This window comes from Diadema setosum, chromosome 22, assembly GCF_964275005.1.
Source record: "Diadema setosum chromosome 22, eeDiaSeto1, whole genome shotgun sequence".
Classification (NCBI taxonomy): Eukaryota; Metazoa; Echinodermata; class Echinoidea; order Diadematoida; family Diadematidae; genus Diadema; species Diadema setosum.
Genome location: NC_092706.1, coordinates 3,374,369 through 3,380,375, shown reverse-complemented (window position 1 = coordinate 3,380,375; position 6,007 = coordinate 3,374,369).

Below are 6,007 nucleotides of genomic sequence, written 5' to 3'. Positions count from 1 at the left end.
TTTATTCATTTTCAAAAAAGCATTACTTGATATTATCAGTAGACCTCCTACCTCCTTAATAGTCTTGTATTTCTTAAGGTTGTTTTGTTTTATCTTTTCCATGCATGAAAAATCAAACAATCATTTCTCAGTTTCCTGAAAACTTTAACAGAGTACTGACGAAAGTAATGATACTTATGACATAATTTGGTTTTGAAAGTAAAAGCGTTTCCATTCATCGTATTTTACGCAATTAGATTAAATCACTTTGTTTCCACCATGTCTTTTACATTCTGCTCGATTATTAATCCTTTCCTGTAATTATCTACTATATAAGAAAAGGCTACTCACAATATTCTAATTACCTCTACCTAATGCCAAAAGTGGTCTGAGGCCGATAACCGTTGCACTTTACACACGCTGGCCATGAAACACCATTGGTCGATAGCATGGTATTATAGTGTAGGGACCTGCCATGCCATGGATGACTACTATGACGTCACGTTACGGCATAATACAAATATTTCTCCATCAGCTTTGTTTTCAACATCAACATAACAATGAAGGTTATGTTTGGTCACATAAAACTATGTAATAGACCACTCACTGAACATGATTTCATGAATAAGGGATAAGATATAGGGCCTATGTATGTACACACACACACACACACACACACACACACACACACACACACACGCATATATATATATATATATATATATATATATATATATATATATATACAGTATATGGGAATATGTCGAGCAGTTTTGGATAGTGCAAAATTTATGAAGAGTTTGACCGCAAAAACACCGTCCTTGTCAATTTGAGATACATGTATTTGCGATTAAAGCCGATAAATAAAGATTGCAGCAATGAGAAAATGAGGCATGTCATATCTTTCACCATATAAACCTCAAGAATATTCTTGATATTGGTAAGGTAACAAATGAGGTATCACTGGAAAAGGTTTTGTTTTGCTCTATCTGATGATGGACTTAACTATTTATGAATGACACCTAACCCACTTTGCAATCAAGTTCTTCATGATTTATTCTTATACATGTAACTATAACTGTAACTATAAATAGGACTATGTAATACGACTATGTCAACGATGTCTATTAATATATATATATACATATTGTGTGTGTGTGCGTGTGTATATATATATATTATATATTATATATATATTATATATATATGTATATATATATTATATATATATATATGTATATATAAATATTATATATATATATATATATATATATATATATATATATATGTATATATATATATATATATATATATATATATATATATATATATATAAATATATGTACAAACACATGCATCATAAAAATGAAATTTGGTAAAGACTTGTGTGGAGACTTGTGCACCTAAGGATTTGCATATACATGAACGTGGATGCTGCTGATAGAGCAGTCTTATGAAACCCCCATTACACCTCTCTCTTTTTTTTCTCTCTCTCTCTCTCTCTCTTTTCTTTTTTGAGGTCTGGGATCCTGCACGGCGAAACTTTGGGGTATACCCTAAAACACACATTCACTCAAAATGTACGGAGTGCACAGGTGTCAGACACCGGTGGGTGAACAGGCACAAACTGTGGCAACAATGCAAGAGATGGGCCACGAAGGATAAAGTACACATAAATCGATGGATTTCGTCTGTGTTGAATGATGAGAAAATGAACACACTGTGATGGTTTTCATAATAATCATCTTTATTTACAGCCGTCATTGATAATACTTTCTCATCGTGCTGACAAGATTCTATAATAACATTTTATGTGGTGACACTTCGTGTGCAAACTAAACATGACAAAATAATGAAGTGCGTCTTTCATTAGAACGGTAAAAAATAAACACAGATAAAAGCATGTAATTCTTTTATACACACAAAATGAGTTATACAGGGCCTTCTTTTATCAAAAGATAAAATCGACTTTAAATTTCCTTAACACACAGGCTGTCATAGACTTATCACAAAAATCAACTTTATAATCAATTTTAACTCATCATAAAAGAGGGCCCTGGTTGGTTCGAATACACAAACCACAAAGCAAACGATAAATACAAAATGCGCGTTCAGAATGAACGCAAGTCCATTTTTAACAGCAACTTCATGCTGCGCACAAAGCAAATTCAGCATTACCTGAAAATTACTCCATCATAACAACAACAACAAATCAAAGATAAGGATTCGGAGCGCAATAAACGTTTACTTACAAGCACAGTGAACATTATCAATCATAGAGCATCATTGTAAAAATGGACAAAACATTAAGGCGTGGTGCGAGCCATAACATAACCGAATGCAACAGCTAATATCATAAGTACAACATTGGTATGATCATTGATAGTGGGCATTATACGGTAGATGCAGACAGAGTCCGTTTGCCTCACTAGGCTATATAGGATAACGTCTGTGTAGTCCCACTATAAAGAAGTGAACTTCTATATTTGAGGGTTTGTCCAAAAGTCGGGACCCCACTGGGCTCAGAGGTAGCATTACATGCCGCCTTATGAACAGGCTATGTTAATGGATTCCTACCCTAAAGGGAAGTTATCATACTCTACTGGTCTATAACGTTCTACACTCAACATCAATATTACAAATCTTTTGATCTTTTTTCATATATACTACTTTAATAGTAATCACCTGTACTAAGGTTCTTTTAGAGACCTTCTATTAGTTATAATTGTATTCGATATGATAAACACATTAAATCAATAGAAAGGACAAATCCCAAGTATCAGTTTGAAAAAAAAAATGGTACAGCTGTATAGTGTATAGGTCTAGAGGACATGGTATTGCTTGTCTTGTTTACTTATCACTACACAAAACAGCTGCAAAATACAAGTATCATGCTATATCGGTGCGCTGAGGCGCTAACATTGGTAAACGATGAAAAATCTGAACAATACAACTGGGATAATTTCGCCATGTAATGGAATCCCTATATCATGCGCTCGACATGGACCTCCACTAACCATTGCTAACGGTTTGATGAAGTTATTGAATCTCGACCACAAACTAAGGATTAACATTAGAAACCCTTGCAGACAGAGATTATTCAAAGAGAGTGTTTCTTTCCATCATTTCAAGGTACATAAGCATTTAACTTTCCTAGCTCACATCATTGGGGGGCCGGGGGGGGGGGGGGACCTTCATCTAAGTGTCTATGACCTCTAATCTTGAACTTTGACCTCTCATATATTTCATGCAATTCACTACTTATCAATTTCAATACCCTTCTGAAAAGATACTACGCTCCCTTTTTTCTGATTTTTTACTATAAATATGGTACTATATACCACGTATCTGTACAATGTTTAAAAAATTGATAATAGGCGCTAATAATTCATAATCTTATCATTTATCGTGTTCATATGCATTCATCATGTGAACCCACTCAGGAATTCTGACAAGATAACTCAATTTTTCTCCATTCTGTCCACATAGACTATACCTGTGAACATCCCCAAAGAATTATAGTAAGAAGATTGTTCAAAAATTGACTTTGAAATGGTTTTCCCCATAAAACCACCGAAACAAACCAATAAATAAACAAAGGCGCACGTTACACTGTATGTACTTTTGGTGCATTTAAACAAAGGTCGATGACAGCGTTCTCAAACAAACAAGAGAAAAATATAACATCACATAATACATCACATAACATCACAATTGCTGACTGTTGATCAGTGTCAAGGAGCCTTAAAACCACTAAAACTTAATCAATTTTGCCTTCTAAGCATGAAAGAGAGTATGAAATAAAAGTCTTACACTGGCAAGTTTTGGGCCCGGATAAACCATATCCCTGTGACGCCCGATCCTCGGAGGGCATTAGCATTTACCCCAGAAGAGCAGGTGTGTCTTCAGGCCCCCTTTCCGGAATTCCCCCGAGTTTCCTGGCTTTTCCCCTCTCTCGAACGTGTCCTGTTAGCTTTACATAAAAAGATTAGTGGTGATGAGACATACAGTTTGCGTGACAGATTACTGCTACACAAGTCCACCAAAATGTGCATGTTTTTAATTTGCTTGTGTGTCGTTTCACTGCAAAGAAATGCCTATTTCAAAAAAAAAAAATCAAGACCATTTTCATTCTTGACACTTTAACGGAGACTTTTGATGTGATAACACAGAGTGAGACAAACAAGACTAAAACATTGGATGTTCATAATAACAAATTCATAAGAAAATCAAAGAAACACGTACAAGCACAGAACTGCATAAACCCTGAAAGTAACTAAAAAATGCGAAGAACAAACGCAATATAAAGAAAAATCTTAATTCTAAATGACTGTAATTTGCACAATGGAAACCAATTCATCCAAAATTACACAAAATAATGTCCTAATGTGAAGGCATTAAAAAATCGAAAAAAAATCGAACTCATTACCACACCCTCCCCGCCATGACCATAAGAGCCATCAAAATACAGATGTAAGTCAGTCAATTTAAGGTTAGACTGCCCTTTAATTCATCTCTTTGCCCTACCTAGTCCCATGACAGTCGCGGGGCAGCTTGCTTTGTGGATGTATCTAGATTGAAAATGAAAATTGAATGTCTCGACATTCTTGAAGATTCTTTCAAATCCATGATATAGCCACATTATAACGTTTCTATATAGGTTAGGGAAAAGCCTCCACTTAGGCCTTGCAAGATTTTAAGTCATCACAAATGACTTTTCAGGTCAGGAACGTGCTCAAATTCGGGATTATAGCGTACAGTGTTTTTCTATTCCTCTGCATACGGCACTTAGATTTTCTGTTTATTCTTCATCTTTACTCCTTCGTGACTTCTTCTTCGTCGTCTTCTTCTGCTTCTTCATCTTCATCTTCATCTTCTTCTTTTTTTTTAGAACATACCCTCGGCACAGCACAGCAAGACTCATCCATCATGTCCATCCTCATGTCTTGGAGACTGTGTGCTGCGAAATTGAGGAGCACCACTGAAAAAGAGCTTGGCACTTTAATCGGTTCACACCCATACCCGTTTCCTCTGCGATCATACAAACTGTCGTAAACCGAACGCCCTGCACAACTATGATAAGAGACGTCTTGAAGTAGCCACGACAAGACATATTATGTACAACGTATCAAATTCAAAGTGATTTGATATGCACGGACAGAGAAAACTACTAATTTCGCATACGCAATGCAATGATTAAACAAAACACACGAATTGGAATGACACTAGTCCGGACACCTGTTTCGAAGCTTTTCCGATCTGATTAACATTCACTTCGACTCCAACGAGGATGACGTCACTCTCGGATCGGCTCCTCGGAAAAATGGACAGCAAAAAAAAAAAGCAGTATGAGGCCACAGGAAAAAAACAGTGCCTTACCTCATGGCATACGACGAAGTGCAGAGAAAAGCAAAGCAAGTCATATTCACCAGAAGAAATGCAGCTCGTCATGCGTGCTGCCAAACTCACTTTCTTATTGGTTAATATGATCCCACGTGACCATACTGTATGCCTGACGCATGACGTTGTGAAAAGACTATGATATCCGTGCATGAAAGCACGCTTGCTTTGGCGGTAAATCTGGTAGTCTGAGGTTCGTTTTATCACGTCGAGGTAAGGTTGTGCATAGTTCATACCAGGGAATATAATTAGTACTATTGTGATGTTACTCTGGCATAAATAGCAGTAAACAGTCTTTGCAAATCTACATCGGCGTTCTGACATTTCATAAATTTTGTTCATACCTTTTACTGTGCGAGCAAGAGATGCTACAAGTTACAAAAATAGCAATCGATAGCTTTAGGCACCATTGACGTGTAATAAATAGGATTTCTCTTTATTTACTCCACACATACGTCCAGTCACATTAAACCACTATTTAAAATCACCACCACGCACAGAGTAACATACTTTCTCAACATCTCAATATTCTAGCACGCGCACACAACCAAAATAGGTACGGTCATACAAACAAAAAAACCCAGGGACGCACAACGAGATATGTGAATAGTATCTCTGCTCCATTTCC